At 50.5% G+C, this 19,811-nt stretch overlaps 2 pseudogenes; one reads left to right on the plus strand and one right to left on the minus strand.

Annotated features, from left to right (window-relative positions):
• The first annotated feature begins 815 nt into the window (after positions 1–815).
• LOC125537387 lies at positions 816–3,459 on the plus strand (annotated as a pseudogene).
• A 1,238-nt stretch (positions 3,460–4,697) lies between these two features.
• On the minus strand, positions 4,698–10,747 carry LOC125533705 (annotated as a pseudogene).
• Positions 10,748–19,811: the final 9,064 nt, after the last annotated feature.

Below are 19,811 nucleotides of genomic sequence, written 5' to 3' on the forward strand. Positions count from 1 at the left end.
TCTAGTCCAGTAACTTGCAAACTAAAACCAGATGGTCCAAGATCTCATGATGCGGTTTTTCTTCTTCTTGGATAACCTTCTCAAGGGGGGCCTCCAGCACCTCAAGGGGTGTTCCTGGAGTAGCCTACCAATTCCGTCGTGAATCCCATGGAAGCTCAGGCCCATGGTGTACTGCGTCTCTATCGCCGTTAGAATCCTCCCGTCATACATGCTGGTTGTTCCCTACTGTTGGAAATCATATGAGATTTGAGTGATTTGAGCTAGGGATTTGAGGGAGCATGAAGAGGATTTGGGGAAACTCTGGATCGTTCCACATCGATCCCTTCTCTCTGTACTCATTTATATTTGTTTATACAATTTACATTTTAGTCCCTAAGAAGTCACCTAATTACAGTATTCATACACCAACACTTCCCCTCAAGATGGGGAAAATATATCCTACAGACCCATCTTGCTACAAAACATGGAAGATGTTTTTTCTGGGAGTCCTTTGCTACGAACATCCGCTACTTGACTTGCTGAAGTTACGTATGGAAGGCAAACAACTCCCCTATCAAGCTTCTCCTTGATGAAGTGACGATCAATCTCTATGTGCTTGGTTCGATTATGCTGAACAGGGCTATTAGCAATGTCAATAGCAGCTTTGTTGTCACAGTATAGCATCAGAGGCTTGTACCTGTTGAATATGTCAATGTCAATGTGGAGCGGACGTACGGCTGTTGGGTTCTCCACTCGGCCTCGCCACTATATCAGTCTCAAGAATCATTTATGCGTGCGATCTTTGACCCTGTCAAGCAAGCTAAGTCAGAGGAGAAATGGCTCATGGCAGCAGCGGCGACGGTGGCGGTGGAGGAGACAGAGCTCTGGCCGTGGTTCCCGTAGAAGTCAAGCCGCAGCGACAGCCTGCCCTCGACGTGCCGCCCTTCCTCATCTTCGAAAAGTGCAGGGCACCGGAGCTCTTGGACTGCCATGCCTGCCACCTCCCCTCAAACCGCCTATCTTCGCGGTACACTACTGATTATCAACTTGAATCTTAGATCGAGTAGCTTATTTACAGATCGATTAGAGTCATGGTGATTATTACCCCTTGCCATCGGAACGACTGTTGGTCTTGATCGTTACATATTAGTATAATAAATTGCAGTGCGACGACGGGCATCTGATGTGCTCGTCCTGCCACGGCGCGCACGGCGAGGACTGCGGCCGCGTTGCCGCCCACTGCCGCCTGGCAGACGCCTACGCTGGCGCCGTCAAGCTGATGTGCGACTACGTCAAGTTCGGCTGCGAGGCGGGGCTCGTCGTCTACCACGACTCCGTGGACCACCGCTGCGCGTGCCAGCACGCGCCCTGCTACCCCTGAGCGCGACGGGCCTTCGGGCGGCGGCGGCTGCGACTTCTCAGGCTCCCGGGAGATGCTCCTCGACCACATCTCCACGAACCACTCCCGCCAAGTCATCCTCATGCGCTACGGCCAGACGGGGAGGCTCAGCCTTGTTGGAATTAACCAGGTTGTCCAGTCCGGCTCGGACTTGAACCGTCACTACGTAGCCGTGTAGGTATAGGATTAGTAGTAACTTTTGGTTAGCTACTATATATACGTACAGATACCCCTGTAATCTGGAACTCAGATCAATACAAAGCAATCAAACGGGAGCGACACGCTCCCGTGGCCATAATATCGCGTGCGTGTTCGTGTGTCTCCGCGAGTTGTGCTAGTTACGATCGAAGGCGCCGGCGGCTGGTTGTTTGGTTTGTGCGTGTACTAGTTACCTAGCTACGTACGTGAGGAATCCATCTACCAGCTAGTCTGCCTGCTTGCTCCTTGTTTACGTACGCATCTCATCTGACGGACAATTGGCTGGCTAGTGTCGCTAGCGGCTGCTGCGTACGAAGTCGTCTCGACGGAAAGTACTCGTCGAGTCAGGCCTGTAGCCAACATTTGGTATTCAGAGCTTGGTTTGATCGGTCATGATTTTCGAAAAACACTCAAAGGATCATGTCGAACACAGGTAAGGAGATCGTGACGGTGGCAGCGGGAGCACCGATGCCGATGATGGAGAATTCCTCCGTCTAGATCAAAAGGAAATAAAACACAGGTGCGACACGCAAGCACTTGTTGCCATAAATCGCTACGTGTGTTCTCGGCGACTTGTGCTACGTACAGTTTGTGTACGGTCGGAAAGTGTCGTGAAATTATCACGGCAGATGTCCTAATGTAAGGACTTAGTCGTGAGGCCAACGCATCTATGCGGTAGTTTGAGAGGGATTGAATGGAACGAGAGACGCAGGGCGAATCAACACACAAGACAAGGGTTTAGACAGCTTCGGGCCTCAGGAAACATCATCCGATAATAGCCCTACATGCTGTTTGTGGTTAGGTCTCATTATCATCACGAGGGAGTCGCCGTAAACCGGCTCTCCTCTTTGTGACTAGCCCTAAGATTGTTTCTTCTTGCTTGTAGCTTGTCCCTCTTTGGGGAACCCTACCCCTCTTTATATATGTTGAAGGGCGGGTTACATGTGGAGTCCTATTAGAATTAGCACTAGTCTATCTTTAATACAAACCGGATACAAGTCCAGGTCTGAACTCCTTGTAAGACAAATATTCCTCACGCCTTTCCTCTTAAACCGGCCCACCATAACATGAGCCGGCCTTCTGGGCCTTGGGCTTGTCATCCGTCTGACCCGCCCGCCGAGTCACCAGTGAGTCATAATGACCAGACGGGTGGCCTGTAAACCGCCAGGTCAGGACGGGTCGCTAGTAAACCGTCAAGTGTCAGCGGGGTCTTTCAATAAACCGCCAAATCCGGCCGGGTTACACTTCCGGCCGGTTTACGCCGGGGGGTATATCCCCGACAGAAAGTACTCGGCCAACTCGACAAACGAAAGTGCTCTCGACAGAAAGAACTCGTCTAAAGAGCAACGTACAGGGGCCTGTGCCAACAAGCCTGCCACTGACACGGCGCTGGCAGGTCCTCATCGACCAGGACGACATGGCCAACCGCCAACCGGCATCGGAGCGTGTTCCTCGTGGTCTTGGCCGAGCGCGACAAGGACTCCGCGGTGTCGCTGGTGTGCGTCAGGGCGGACGGTGACGCACCGGGCGCGCCGCAGTTCTCGTCCAAGCTCGCCGTGGAGCACACCGGCAGTGGCGCGAGGGTGACGTTCGAGTTACTGGTCATGAAAAGCAGCTCCCTGCCCGCTGGCACGCCATGGCCGGACGAGTTTACGTCCCTGTCGGTGCCGAAAGCGTATCTGTCTGGCGACATTGTCCCCCTCACCATCCACATTGACAAACACGTTCCTCCTCCTCCCCCTCCTGCTGCCGCCCCTACTAGTCCTCCTCTTCCTCCTCCTCCTCCTCCTTCTCCTGCAGCCTCGGCTACCACCAACGTCAAGTCCGCGCCGATTGATCAAGGTAGCAAGAAACGAAAATCTATCAATCCGAAGAAACTCTAGTCAAACGACATGCATGACCGACTAGTATTGCATGGCAGCCAGCTATATATATTGCCACATGTGAAATAGATCGTTTTTATATCTAAGTTTGGTTTTTGTTAATCTCAAATAAGGCTACTTCATGTGCTCCCTTTGCTATTGCGTGGTGCACATCCTGGAGTTACTGGTTCTGTTATGAACTTGAGTGCACCATATGCATGAAATCAATATTTTGGCGGGCCACTAAAATTTTGGCACTTGATGAATAATATATCAGTACAAAAACTCAGGCTTGTAAAATGCCACTACAATACACATGCACTCTCGGTCTCTCACTTGCCATTATCCATCTTTTAGACCAATCTTAGAAAGAGGTTTTTTCTTCTAAAGCATACTAGTTTTCACAGACTGAAAGTATTCGTGCATTATCACGGTTTTAAATATACCGTTCACCCAAACTAACCCTAATGTTTTAGATTACTATTACTACGGTTTTGAAAATACCCTGCTAAACTAAGCCTAATTAATTTTTCCATGCCACTCGCTCGGGTTGCATTCGTTTATTTCAACAGATCTACTAATTCAATAAGTTAAATCTCAATCAAGTTATGTGATAATATGAACTCTCATTTCGCCGGTTAGAAGCCATTTTGATCGTTCTAACATACAAAACAACACATATGCATGTTATAGGCTAAAGATAACGGTTGTTTGACATAGATAGCAAGTTGAGGAGGCTGTTGGCAAAGATGACATAGGCCTCTCTCAAGCTCGGGAAAAGAGAGTTAAATATTTCTGCTCTTGGTGAGTTATAAATGGGGAGAGAAGTGAGGCCACTTGATTCTAAAATTTATCAAGCCGCTTTCCGCCAAACGACACAACACGGATTAGTTAGACGGACATCCAGACTCCCGTAAACCTATACACTCACAAGTTATAACCATCAGATTTTACACGAAGATTAGCCATCTCAAAAAAAAAATAAAAAATCTAAAAAAAATTACAAGAACAACCACCCAAAATTTATGACGTTGATTGTGGTTTAACTATGTCTCAATCAATTGAGAATTAGCAAATCTGCTAAAACTACTACCCTGGACTACATATAAGGGTCGCTTTGAGATCCTCCAAGCAATGATCACACTACCATGTTTTTTTTTCTTTTTGATCTTACGCAACTGTGCAAGAGAAGTATTTACAGAAACCATCGAATCAAGAAGATGCTCGCGCTTCTCCGGCCCGACGGCGAACTCCGATCGTCAGAAGCAGCTCGGCGGTCTGACCTCTCCAGACGTGGACCCGCCGGCATTTCCGCACTTGGCCTGCGCCGGCCGCTTGTGCTTGTACGTCAGCCTAATGTTCCTGAGCTTGATCCCGCTGCAGGGGTTGGTGCTGCTGCAGTTGAACTTCACTGCAACGGGCGTCGCCGATGTGCCCTCGATGTCCGTGTATGATATGTTGCTGATCTGCACCCCCGAGCTCTGCAGGCACACACAACAACACAGCTCATGATATAGTCGATCGATGGGTTGGTTCACGTGTAGTAGTTGCATGCATGTAGGGAAGGAGACGTACATTGCCTGGGCAGTCGACCTTGCGGGGACAGTAGTTCTGGTCGACGAGGATGGGGTTGGCCACACGGTTCATGGTGACCCGTGAGAAGGAGACGTTTGTGACGGAGCCGGAGTTGGGCATCGCCCACGTCTTGATCCGCAGGCCGTTGGTCGTGCCCGTCAGCACCGCCATCTCCAGCGTCACGTTCCTCACCCCCTCCTCACCGTCCTGCCACCCTAGACTCCCAATGCTGTGATCGTCCATCCAATGAATACACAAAACCAATGCTATTACGTTGCGCAAACCACAAGCAAACACAATAATGGATGATGAACTAGCAACTGAAGGTGGCACCTGATTCCGTGGCCCGGACCGCACTCGATGTCCCTGATGAGCACGTTGGAGGTGCCAGGCCCTATGGAGACACAATCGTCGCCGGTGCCGATGGTGGTGTTGAGGATGCTCACATGGCGGGAGTGGCTGACGTGGATGCCGTCGGTGTTGGGGCTGTTGGCCGGTGCGATGATCCGGATGCCTTGGACCGTCACGCCGGCGCAGTCGAAGATGGCCATGTGGAATACCTTGCTGTTGAGCAGTGTCAGCTGCTTCACACTCACGCCCTTGGACTGGCTAATGTCGAGCGTCTGCAATCGTACGTACGTATGGCCAACGCCCGTCACAAGGAAATTGAACCCAACCACATTGCAAAAAAGAAAAACCAAGAAGTTCGTGTCATCACTCACCGTGGGGCCTTGCCCGGTGCAATTGCTGACCTTCTTGCACGCCCAATACTCCTGCCCCTTCCCGTCTAGCGTTCCGCCGTGGATCGCTAGACCATCGACCTGGTGGAACATGATCCACGCCCTGCTGTCCACTGCCGGCGGCGCAAAGACGGTGCCGTTTTTGTCAATGGCCACGACCACGCCGGCGCTCCGGCAAGGCCCCTTGAAATAGGCCTGGCTAAGCAGGAACCTGCCCGCCGGCACACGCAGCACCGGCCGGGAGCCGGAGCGCCCCGTGTCGTTGCACGCCACACCCCACGCGGCTAGGAACGCCCCCGCCGAGTCCGCCCCGCCATCGGGCCTCGCGCCATAGTCCACCACATTGTACTCCGCTGCCGTCGTCAACGCCAGCAGTGCCATCAACGTCACCAGCAGCAGCGAGAGCGTATGACTGCTCATCTTCCGCACGATCAATCAGACACGATTATGTCTATGCCTAACTAGTTGCGCGTGCAACTCCCGTCGCGACCGTCGCTGCTTTATATTGATCCGAACGACGTGACCCAGCTCGTCTCAGGGAAGGAATCCCGTTTCGCATTAGGAGCCCACTATACGATTGGAATACAAGTCACATCCCACGTCCTAATCGAGACTACTTCACGTACTAGGATCCGATTTCCATAGGAAATCAATTAAAAACAGTCGGATGAAGTCTTGGCTTCGTCAGCCGCGTCCGGCGCCGTGCGATCGCACGCACGCGATCGTGTGGTGCGGAGCGTCTCGGTGTCACTACGTGAAGTTACGCTACCCATCGCGGCTCCTGAAGCTGAGTGCTCCTTTCACTTCTATATATACGTACTTCACTAGTAGTGCTTAGCACGTACCTACACATGTACGTGATGCTGCAATGCTGCAGATAATCTCAACACAAGCTTATGGAGTCCTGTTTTGCTTGGATATAGCAATGCTTAGAGTAGCATCCTTGACGCCTCTACCATCGCCGTCGCCGCCGCGGTGGTCGAAGCCGTAGAAACAGCCGTGCCATCATTGCAACACTACCACGACAGGAAAGAACGCCGTCGCAACATCATTGAAGGAGTTGGGCCTTCGTTGGAGCATTGCCATGATCATCCAAGCACATCGTCGCAGCATCACCGTGACCGTTTGAAACATGCCGCCATTGCGGTTCGTCGTAACATCTTCGCAGCCGTCGGAGCACGTTGTCACAACATCATCAAAGTAGCGGCGTTGCCGTCGTAGCATCGCCTCGCCTGTCGAAGCACCCGCCACAACCATTGCAACATTATTGAAGCAAACATCTTGCCGTCGTAGCATTATTGAAGCATACCACGGGCGTTAAAGTAAACCCGGGCATCTCTCGGGCCGGGCCGGTTTCGGGCCGGGCCGGGCTCTAGAAAGCCCGGTGCTAAAATGTAAAGCCTGAGCCTGAGAAAAGCCCGACAAAAATTCACGTTTACAAGCCCGAGCCTGGCCTGGCTGAAAAGCCTGAAGCCCATAGCCCGACCCGAAGCCCGAAAACTCCTGATGTACAACAAGTTACAGAAACAACATATTTCGGCAAACAATAGCATTATAAACAGTAGCATGGTATATACTACAGCATCATATTTCACAAAACAGCAGCATATACATATTTCACAAAACAGCTGCATTTCACAAAACAACAGCATATACATATACATGTAATCCATTCATTACAATATTACATAACAGCAGCATATTTCTCAAGTCCAAAGACACAAGCAACATAGTTTGACAAGTCCGCAACAGGGTTCAATAAGTCCACAACATAGTTCACTAAGTTTCATAGAACTTGTGAATATGATTGCTAGAAATTTTGATATATTGAATGCCCTCTCTAATCTTGTCAGCAGATTTATCAATAAGTTTCAGACCAGCTTGGACAATCAGATTTAAAATGTGTGCACAACATCGGACTTGAAAGAAAGTTCCAAACAATGGTAACACACCTTTAGGCAGCAATGTAGTTCTCAAAGTGTTGATCATTAAATCATTGTATGCAGCATTATCAAGAGTCATGCACATTATTTTGGTGTCAACCTTCCACTCACGAAAACATAAATGGACTTCATCAGCAACTGTAGCCCCATCATAAGGTGCATTCAACTTTTTAAACCATATTATCCTTTTGTTCAGTCTCCAAGCATCATCAACGTAATGACAAGTAATACAAATATAACTAAACTTTGTCACATCTGATTTCCAATTGTTCGTGGTGAAGCTAACTCTACCAGGGCTGTTGCTGATAATTTCTCTCAATTCAGTCCTCACTCTTTCAAACATTGCCATGATATCCCTTCTAATTGTGTACCGACTAACAGTCTTAAACTGAGGACAAGCAACACCAATCATTTTTTTGAACCCCACTTCTTCTATCACACTAAATGCATGTGAACCTCCAACTAGGAACATAGAGATTGCAGCTCTAATAGTTTCCATGTCACTTTGTGTTCCTAACTGAATGTGAGCCATCCGCGTTCTTTTCAGTTTCTAGAAAATAGCTATTCACTTCATTTGTATTATGTGGATGCACTTGAGCAGTATGCCTTAACAAAATAGATGTTCCATTCTTCAAGGGCGCTCTAAGTATAGTATGACAAATATTGCACTCTGCCATTACTTCATCAGGATTAGGTTGTTCAATCCTAGTGAACTTTTTCCATGCTTTTGACCTTAATTTTGGAGCAGTAGTAACCTTTGGTCCTGGCGGTGCCGGTGGCGATGGCGGCTGACTTGCTTCATGTCCATGTCCCTCTTGGTTCAACCTTGTACGCTTGCTGCGAGGTGTCGCCGTAGCAGTAGCTGATGGGGCAGCACGACGACGAGTAGGATCAGGCACAACGATCTGGTCCAACCTTGCACTTGTGGCAGCATTGTCCTGTTCAACACTGGGATTATAATCCTCCTCTTCCTCTTCATGAACTTCATCACTTAGACTCCACAAACTAGTCATGCCTACCACAAAATACAACACACAAGAGAAACAAAGTAGCACAAATATTAATCTACTACGCAGCAAAAAACATCCTAAATGGAACAATAAACATACTAACAGAGAGAGGAGGACAGAAGGTCATACCTGCCGGTCGCCGGCGTCGGATGGGGAGGGCGCACCGCCGTCAGATGGGGAGGGAGCGCCGCCTTCTGATGGGGAGGGAGCACCACCGTGTGATGGGGAGGAAGCGTCGCCGATGCATGGCCCTAGAGGAGGATCAGGTCGAGGAGGGAAAGGACCGCCGGGGCCGCGCCATTGCAGTGCCAGAGCTGCAACACCGCTGCCGGTCGACGGATCGAGACAGGGTGGGTTGGGGACTTGGGGTCTCGAGGACGGTGGACTGGTCGGGGCTACAGCCGCAGCCGCCGCTCATCAGGCCGACGAGGTACAGCAGCGCCGGGGCCTCGCCATAGCAGGAGCCAGGACTTGCGTCGCCGCCGCCAGTCGAGGGGGATCGAGGAGGGTGGACTGGTCGGGGACTCGGGGTGTGTGTGCGGGTGCGGGAGCGAGCGGGGGGGAGGGGGGTAGGCATTAGGGGTAGCTGGTTAGGTAGTTTGTGGGCTAGAAGGCCAGCCTGTTGGGCCGGATCGCTGCTTCTCAGCCTCTTTGCAGCAAATGCTCGGGCCGGGCCGGGCTTTCGTTCGGGTTAATTTTAGAGCGCGAGCCCGGCCCGAAAATTAGACATGCTCTGTTTTCCAAGCCTGAACCCGGCCCGGCCCGACCTGGGTTTTTCGGGCCGGGGTCGGGTCGGGCTACCAGGCCGGGTTGTCCATGCCCAGGTTTACGTTAAAGCATGTCATTGCAACATTGTCGAATCAGCCGAGTTGCTGCCGCAGCATCACCGCGCAATCGCCACGGCTGTCGAAGCATGTCGTTGCAACATCATTGATGCGGCCGGGCCTCCGTCGCAGCACGCTCGTAGCATCGCCACCGACGCTGTCAAAGCGGCCAGGCTTCCGTCACAGCACGCCTCATAGCTTCGTCGTCGTCGTCGAATCGGTCGGGCTTCCGTCCAAGCATGCCTCGTAGCATCGCCACTGCCGCCGAAGCGACCGGGCTCGTCGCAGCATGCCTCGTAGCATCGTCGCCGCTGTCGAAGTAGTCGGGCTTCTGTCACAGCATGCCTGGTAGCATTGTTGTCGTCGTCGAAGTAGTCGGGCTCGCGCCCTCACACTACATCCCCAACAGCCGGACCACCCCTCGCGACATCGTCATCTCGGCTTGCAGCGCATCTGACCTAGTACGCAGCAGCCACCCCACCGCTGTATTTGAAGCAGCTTTTGTCCTTTTTTTGCATGGTAATACGTGCCTCATTTATATCATAAAGAACATTGTACAAGCCACATACATACCAACCTGACAAAATTGAACCACTAGCAGAACGCTAGCCTTTGCACAATGGAACGCCAGCCAAGAAGTAAAACTGTAAACAAGACTGAAGAAATCTCTGAGCTTGACACCGACGCCCGTCACCTGTCTCTGGCAGCACAACAATCACCAAAGGAAATAATGACGAATCACCTCCACACCCGAGCTCGACGCGGCTCCATTGCTGATATGCAATTTTGCGGACCTCCAAGGTGGCTTGCCAAAGGCGAAATCATTCCCGTTGAAAGAATCAGACCAGGGCAACACCCCAGTCATGCCATCAAACTCCAGATCTGACAACCACACATGACTAAGATGTCGGAGGAGGACACCATACCTGCCATCCACGTATCACGAACCCAGCACACGATCCACCATCTTCCAGATGCCGTCGATGCAGACCACAATCTGCATCCGCTCCTTGAGTACGTACCTCCCGAACTCTGCGCCGGCGCTGGAGCAAACGCCGCCGTAACGATGAAGCCCGAGGACACAGGTCCACCAAGAGGATGCAGTTGCCGCTGCACATTCCTTGCTTGAACAGATTGGATTCCAAATCCATCCCCAACCATAGGACCGATTGCCTTTTCGGAGTAGGAACCGAAGAAACTTTATTTAGCGCCGCCATCGCCTTCGCCGAAGCCAAGATGATGAACAACCTAAAAAATAAGCAACTTTGGCCTAAACCTATCCACACGCGTGGATCCGGCGACCCCCCTCACCACCGACGACCGAGGTCATCGGCGAACGAGAGCCGCCGGAAGGTGGCAGCGGAAGAAGCGCTTCGCGAGGGAAGGCGAGGTCGCCTTTCTTTTCTCTCTTCAACAGCTACTGTTCTCGCGTGAGCATGTATGACTTGCTTCTTTTTTTGGCAATGGACGACTTGCTACTTATAACTTTACCTGAGCTAAAAACAACTTTTCATTAAACACAGTGCAGACGCAAGCACTCATACATACGTGCATACACTCACCCTTATGAATGCACACATGGACACCCTACCTCTATGAGCACCTTCGAGAGACCGAGTGCGCATATCATCTTGAGATTTACGAAGTCACCGTAGGCGCCTCGCCGTAGACGGGAACGTTTCCTCCCACTGAAAACGCATCGCCGGAAATCCTGAAATAAATTCAGGAATAATGCGAGCACCAGGACTTGAACCCTGGTGGGTTGGGGATACCATTGTCCCTCTAACTGTCCAAACACAGATTGGTTTGGTCACGTATATGATTTTTTTGTGACTAAGGTCATGTATACATTGTGGCTACCAAACCAGTCGCGTGGGGATCGAGTGGCTAGCGACCCGACTGATCCCACGTGCGGATCAGCTGGATGACACCTAGCATCCGCCGTTTCCATACTACGTAGTACTAGTGACCCAACGATGTTGTGCCTCCCCTCGGTCAATCTCTCTCTCTCTCTCTCTCTCTCTCTCTCTCTCTCTCTCTCGTCTGGATCAACACCGTTGCCACCGCCAGCTCCATTGTCCTCCAGACCATATCCATGCCAGTATGCCACGCACTGTCGACCGCCCCTCCTCCCATGGCTTCGACCCCGTCCCCACCAAGTTGTGCTTCTCCATCGCCAGGCTGTAACGAACGTAGGGGGAGGAGATCGAGAGGGAGGTGAGAGGTGGGGAGAAAGCTTGGGGAGGAAGAAGAACTTCACTTCCAGAGGAAGGATTGGGTGAGAGGTTTGAGCTGGTTACATCACGCACGCCACACCAGCCACATGCGGCCAGCTTATATGCTCACGCGACTCACACACGCACACTCCGGGGGGTCCCTCCCGCAGGGTTGCCAAGTCACACATGCCAAGTGGCCAGGTGTGACATTCTCTCCCCCTTAAGACTGAGCTTCGTCCTGCGAGCTTGCCCCGGTGTCCTCCCAAATGGCTGCTGCAGGAAAACGCTGCTAGAGAACCTCGTAATCTTCCCATGTGGTGGCGGGCGGCGAGCCATCGCCCCACTGCACCTTGACTTGCATGATGGCCGCATTGTCGCACTTCATCATGCGCCGTTCCAGCAGCTGCATTGGTGCCGCCGACGACACGGTGAGGTCTGGCACGCACGGCAGCTCTGCATACGCTGGCGTGTAGTCCGGCGTGAATGGCTTGAGCTGGGATACGTGGAAGACAGGGTGCACCTGACTCTCTGGCGGGAGGTCGAGCTTGTACACCATGAGGCCGATCTTCTCGAGGACGGTGTCACTAGTAGAAAAGGGGGCAAAGGTTCAGGCCGGGTAAGCCCATTAGTCCCGATTCAGTCTAGAACCGGGACCAATGGGTGCATTGGACCCGGTTCGTGAGCCCAGGGGGCCGGCCGGGCCACGTGGGCCATTGGTCCCGGTTCGTCTGGACCTTTTGGTCCCGGTTTGTGGGACGAACCAGGACCAATGGTCCTGGATCCTGGCCCACCACCATTGGCCCCAGTTGGAGGCATGAACCGGGACCAAAGGCCCCCCTTTAGTCCCGGTTCATGCCACCAACCGGGACCAATGGTGGTGCCTATATATACCCCCTCGCGCAAGAGCACATCACACTGCTCTGTTTTTTCTGGCCGAGGGGGAGAGGGCTTGGTGGTGCTCTAGCTCACCTCCTATGCACAGAAGGTGTTCGATGGAATGCCCGAGCCACACTACTTGAGCTTTCTCCTCTCCAAGCTCGACCTCCAAGCTCCATTTTCCTCAATATTTGTCTAGGTTTAGCGATCCGTCACGCCCCGCCCCCGTCTTCACCGCCGTCGATCACCCGCGCCGATCTCATCACCGGCACCACCGTGGTGAGCCTCTTGTTCTTATCTTCTTTCTGAAAGGAAAAATATTATTACTTGTATGTTTAGATAGATACTTGTATTATTTTCTTACTTTTATTATTGCATCTTATATAGTGTGATTGTTTTGGTACCCCCCCCCCGTCGGCCCTCGTCCTGTCTATTGATTCGGATGTGGTATATATATTATCTTTATAACTATTGGTTCATTTATTGTTTATGAAAATTATGCCGACCAACGTGACATAGATTTTATTTATCTAGGAGGTATGTGAACCGGAAATTCCAACCGACTCTATTGTTGAGAGGTTAAATTTAGTTGAAGAAGAAAACAATTTCTTGAAGGAAAAAATAAAAAAAATTGAGGAGGAGAAGATGATATTGGAGTTGCATGTTGCGGATGTCGTCGATGATCACAAGATCAAGATGGATACAATGCGCTTGAAGATTAGAAAGATTAGAAAATATGCCGTTCATACTGAGTCTTGGTATCATTATGCCGTTGGATCAATTGTTACCTTGGTTGCGATTATGATCGCGTTTGTTTTCGCGTTGAAATGTTTTACATAGTTTCAATGTATGGTTTAATTAATTAGATGCTCTGGAGAGCTATATGTTGTTAGATGAGAACTATGTATGTACTTTGGTTTTAATGTGATGATGAACTTATATTAATTTGGTCACTTAATTATCTATTCATGATGTTATGTAATGGTTTTTGACACACTTAATTATATATAACGCACGCAGATGAACCGGCAATGGATGTACGGTGATAGACACACCTCCGAGTACATTAAGGGCGTGCATGAATTTCCCGAAGCGGCTGAGGCAAACAAGCAGAATGGTTTTATGTGTTGTCCATGCCCTAATTGTGGGAATACGAAGTCTTACTCTGACCGGAAAATCCTTCACACCCACCTGCTTTACAAGGGTTTCATGCCACACTATAATGTTTGGACAAGGCACGGAGAAATAGGGGTTATGATGGAAGACGGTGAAGAAGAAGAGTACGATGACAACTATGTGCCCCCTGAATATGGTGATGCTGCAACGGGGGGAGCTGGTGAAGATCAAGAGGAACCAGACGATGTGCCCAATGATGCTGCAACGGGTGAAGCTGCTGAAGATCAAGAGTAACCAGACGATGTGCCCGATGATGATGATCTCCGCCGGGTCATTGTCGATGCAAGGACGCAATGCGAAAGTCAAAAGGAAAAGCTGAAGTTCGATCGCATGTTAGAGGATCAAAAAAAGGGTTGTACCCCAATTGCGAAGATGGCAACACAAAGCTCGGTACCGTACTAGAATTGCTGCAGTGGAAAGCAGAGAATGCTATGCCTGACAAAGGATTTGAGAAGCTACTGAAAATATTGAAGAAGAAGCTTCCAAAGGATAACGAATTGCCTGACAGTACATACGCAACAAAGAAGGTCGTATGCCCTTTAGGATTGGAGGTGTAGAAGATACATGCATGCCCTAATGACTGCATCCTCTACCGCGGTGCATACAAGGATCTGAACGCATGCCCGGTATGCGGTGCATTGCTGTATAAGATCAGACGAGATGACCCTGGTGATGTTGACGGCGAGCCCCCCAGGAAGAGGGTTCCTGCGAAGGTGATGTGGTATGCTCCTATAATACCACGGTTGAAACGTCTGTTCAGAAACGGAGAGCATGCCAAGTTGATGCGATGGCACAGTGAGGACCGTAAGAAAGACGGGAAGTTGAGAGCACCCGCTGACGGGTCGCAGTGGAGAAAAATCGAGAGAAAGTACTGGGATGAGTTTGCAAAGGACCCAAGGAACGTATGGTTTGCTTTAAGCGCGGATGGCATTAATCCTTTCGGGGAGCAGAGGAGCAATCACAGCACCTGGCCCGTGACTCTATGTATGTATAACCTTCCTCCTTGGATGTGCATGAAGCGGAAGTTCATTATGATGCCAGTTCTCATCCAAGGCCCTAAGCAACCCGACAATGACATTGATGTGTACCTAAGGCCATTAGTTGAAGAACTTTTACAGCTGTGGAATGGAAACGGTGTACGTACGTGGGATGAGCACAAACAAGAGGAATTTAACCTAAAGGCGTTGCTGTTCGTGACCATAAACGATTGGCCCGCTCTCACTAACCTTTCAGGACAGACAAACAAGGGATACCACGCATGCACGCACTGTTTGGATGACACCGAAAGTATATAACTGGACAGATGCAGGAAGAATGTGTACGTGGGCCATCGTCGATTTCTCCCGACCAACCATCAATGTCGAAAGAAAGGCAAGCATTTCAAAGGTGATGCAGATCACCGGAAGAAGCCCGCCATGCGCACCGGTGAGCATGTGCTTGCTATGGTCAATGATTTACACGTAATCTTTGGAAAGGGTTCCTGCGGACTAGCTGTTCCGAATGACGCTGAGGGACGCGCACCCATGTGGAAGAAGAAATCTATATTCTTCGACCTACCCTACTGGAAAGAGCTAGAGGTCCGCTCTTCAATCGACGTGATGCACGTGACGAAGAACCTTTGCGTGAACCTGTTAGGCTTCTTGGGCGTGTATGGGAAGACAAAAGATACACCTGAGGCACGGGAGGACCTGCAACGTTTGCACGAAAAAGACGGCATGCCTCCGAAGCAGTATGAAGGTCCTGCCAGCTACGCTCTTACAAAAGAAGAGAAAGAAATTTTCTTTGAATGCCTGCTCAGTATGAAGGTCCCGACTGGCTTCTCGTCGAATATAAAGGGAATAATAAATATGCGAGAGAAAAAGTTCCAGAACCTAAAGTCTCATGACTGCCACGTGATTATGACGCAACTGCTTCTGGTTGCATTGAGGGGGCTTCTACCGGAAAACGTCCGATTAGCCATTATGAAGCTATGTGCATTCCTCAATGCAATCTCTCAGAAGGTGATCGATCCAGAAATCATACCAAGGCTTAGGAGTGATGTGGCGCAATGTCTTGTCAGTTTCGAGCTGGTGTTCCCACCATCTTTCTTCAATATCATGACGCACGTCCTAGTTCATCTAGTCGACGAGATTGTCATTCTAGGGCCCGTATTTCTACACAATATGTTCCCCTTTGAGAGGTTCATGGGAGTCCTAAAGAAATGTGTCTGTAACCGCGCTAGGCCAGAAGGAAGCATCTCCATGGGCCATCAAACAGAGGATGTCATCCGGTTTCGTGTTGACTTCATTCCTGGCTTAAGAAGATAGGTCTCCCTAAATCGTGGTATGAGGGGAGACTGACTGGAAAAGGCACGCTTGGAAGGGACTCAATAATATGCAGGGACGGATATTCTTGGTCTCAAGCACACTACACAATTCTACAGAACTCTACCTTGGTGACCCCGTATGTCGATGAACACAAGAACAGTCTGCGCTCCAAACACCCGGAGCAGTGCGACGACTGGATTACATGTGAACACATCAGTACTTTCAGCAGTTGGTTGGAAACACGTCTCAGAGGTGACAACACTATTTGTGATGAGCCGTACTTGTTGTCCAGGGGACCATCTTTGACTGTATTGATTTACAAAGGATACGAGATAAATGGGAATACATTTTACATGATTGACCAAGATCAAAAGAGCGCCAACCAAAACAGCGGTGTCCGCTTTGATGCAACAACCGAGAGGGGAAAGGACACATATTATGGTTACATAATGGACATATGGGAACTTGACTACGGACATGATTTTAAGGTCCCTTTGTTTAAGTGCAAATGGGTCAATCTGTCAGGAGGCGGGGTACAGGTAGACCCACAGTACGGAATGACAACAGTGGATCTGAAAAATCTTGGGTACACTGACGAACCGTTCGTCGTAGCCAATGATGTGGCACAGGTTATCTACGTGAAGGACATGTCTACCAGACCGAGAAAAAGAAAAGATAAGGAAGCGAATACATCATACGATGAGCCAAAGCGCCACATAGTTCTTTCAGGAAAAAGGGACATCATGGGAGTGGAGGGCAAGACAGACATGTCTGAAGATTATGAAAAGTTTCATGAAATTCCTCCCTTCAAAGTAAAGGCTGACCCAAGCATCCTGATAAACGATGAAGATTATCCACGGTTACGGCGCAATAAGCAAATGATACAAGCGACGAAAAAGTGAAGACTTTCTCCCGCAACTATTATGATGATACCATGCCAATGTGGATGTGAAGGAGATAATCCTCGATCCATACCGCCGGATCTGTTGTGCCATCGTATGATTCGATGTTTACGGGTTTGAAACCCTCTGGGATTTTATGATCCATTACTTCATTCGTGAAGCATAGCGGGTGTGCGGCGCCTCTGTACTGGGCTATATCACGACGCAGCTCGGAAGAGCTAGGTCTATTGTGTTCGGCCCGGCCGGATTTGTTGTATCCGGAGTGAAGATCATTGTCACATGCCGTAGGCCACCTGCGCGATCCGTAGATCGATCTTGTTTGTCTTGCCTTATCCTCCAGTATGTCTCGCAGGTCGGGCGCATTTTCCCGTGCCTTAGTTGAGCGGCGTCGGGGCATGGCTTGGGTGGAGGGCCGAGAGGCCTCTCTGTCGCGGCCGCGAGGTGGCCGGTCTGCCATGTCATGCGCTGGTGATGTAGGTGCTTCCTCCTCTGATCGGGGTAGCGGCCTGCGCTTCGGGTAACTCTTGGAGGGGCGTTCGAGTTCATACTCTTCGGCCGCAAGGACTTCCGTCCATCTGTCAGCTAGCAAATCTTGGGCAGCTCTAAGCTGTTGCTGCTTTTTCTGGAGGCTGCTTGCCGTGGCTAAAAGCCTGTGTTTAAAACACTCTTGTTCGGCAGGGTCTGATGGTATGACGAATTCGTCATCATCGAGGCTTGCCTCGTCTTCGGAGGGAGGCGTATAGTTATCATCCTCGACCTCTCGGTCTGCCGCTCTCTCATGAGGGCTGGCTTCTCCATCTTCCCGTGCCGAATCTTGCTGAGGTGGGTGTTCTTCGGCGCTATCCGGGGTAGTATTACCTCCCGTGCCGGAATCACCGTTTTTGCTTTGGCGGGATTTAGAGCGGCGCCGCTGACGCCGGCGCTTTGGCTGTTTCTTGGGGGCGTCATCCCCCACTGTTCCATCGCCATCTCCATCTTTTGGAGTATCCACCATATATATGTCATATGACGAGGTGGCCTTCGAGCGCCCTACAGGTGCTGGTTCCTGTTCGTCTCCTACATCGTCATCCATGCCGTCGATGTCTTCGGAGCTGAAGTCAAGCATGTCGGTTAGATCGTCGAGAGTGGCTACAAAGTGGGTGGTGGGTGGGCTTTGAATTTCCTCATCGTCCGTATCCCACCTTCGCTGACCGTAGTCCGGCCAGGGCTCTCCTGATAAAGAGAGAGACTTAAGAGAATTCAGGATGTCGCCAAAAGGCGAGTGCTGAAAGATGTCTGCGGCAGTGAACTCCATTATCGGCACCCAATCGGATTCGATTGGCAGGGGCGCGGGGGGTTCGGAGTCCGGGGAGGAGTCCGGATCCTCTGAGTCACGGGTCGTGCAGAGTGCGGGGCTAGCGTTTGGCTCGATCGCTTTTGGGATCGCAGCCCCCGAGTTGACGTCCAACCGCTCATCCTCGATTGGCGCAATAGGCTCCGAGTTAGGGGTTGGAACTGATGCGTGTGCGGCCTCCAGGACACTGTCCGGGGGCAGAGCTAGATCATGCCCCTCGAGATAGTGCGGCGCGCTTGGCCGTGGCTCGAGCCCGTCGAAGATTAAGTCTCCGCGGATGTGTAGTTTAAGCTTCCAAACCTGACTTGATGGCCAGGGGCGTAGCTTTCAATCTGCTCCAGGTGGCCGAGCGAATCGGCCCGCAGAGCGAAGCCGCCGAAGACGAAGATCTGTCTGGGGAGCAAAGTCTCACCCTGGACCACATCGTTGTTGATGATCAAAGGAGCCATCGGGCCTAAAGGCGACGACACAGAGGAACTCTCAATGAAAGCACCAATGTCGGTGTCAAAACCGGCGGATCTCGGGTAGTGGGTCGCGAACTGTGCGTCTAGGCCGGATGGTAATAGGAGGCAGGGAACACGATTTTTTACCCAGGTTCGGGCCCTCTTGATGGAGGTAAAACCCTACGTCCTGCTTGATTAATATTGATGATATGGGTAGTACAAGAGTAGATCTAGCACGAGATCAAGGAGGCTAAACCCTAGAAGCTAGCCTATGGTATGATTGTTGTATATGGAGTTGATTGCCTACGTACTACAACCCTCCGGTTTATATAGACACCGGATAGGGTAGGGTTACACAGAGTCGGTTACAATGGTAGGAGATCTTGAATATCCGCATCGCCAAGCTTGCCTTCCACGCCAAGGAAAGTTCCATCCGGACACGGGACGAAGTCTTCAATCTTGTATCTTCATAGTCCAGGAGTCCGGCTGAAGGTATAGTCCGGCTACCCGAACACCCCCTAATCCAGGACTCCCTCAAGCCATTTGACACAGGTGATGGCAATTATGGAGTGAAACAAGGTCTTCAGAGCAGACTATGCTATCTGAACGAAGCGCATATCTCTGGTTACGGATAGCTCCTCAGAGGAGGATTCAGAGACAGATGACCAGTCCTATCCCCCCCCCCGAGGTGTATGCTCTAACTTGGCAGGGTTATGTTGCTCATATCGTGCGTATGGTGTCTCGCATTGCTATGTCATTTGATTAGTTTAGACATGCTTTGTGTGAATGCCACCTGTTCAGTGTCTAATTACCATATATGTGAATTATGCATTGCCATCTTGTTGCAAGACATTATATATGTGAATTATACAATGCTATCTTGTTGCAAAGGCATTATATATGTGAATTATGCAATGCCATGCTGTTTAGCCAATCATCATGTATGTGAATTATATCATGCTATCATTTTTTTGTATTACGTGTTCCATTTGTCGACAACTTGTATATTCAACTACTCTTCCTGTGCAT

The sequence above is a fragment of the Triticum urartu genome, chromosome 2 (assembly GCF_003073215.2).
Source record: "Triticum urartu cultivar G1812 chromosome 2, Tu2.1, whole genome shotgun sequence".
NCBI classification, from domain to species: Eukaryota; Viridiplantae; Streptophyta; class Magnoliopsida; order Poales; family Poaceae; genus Triticum; species Triticum urartu.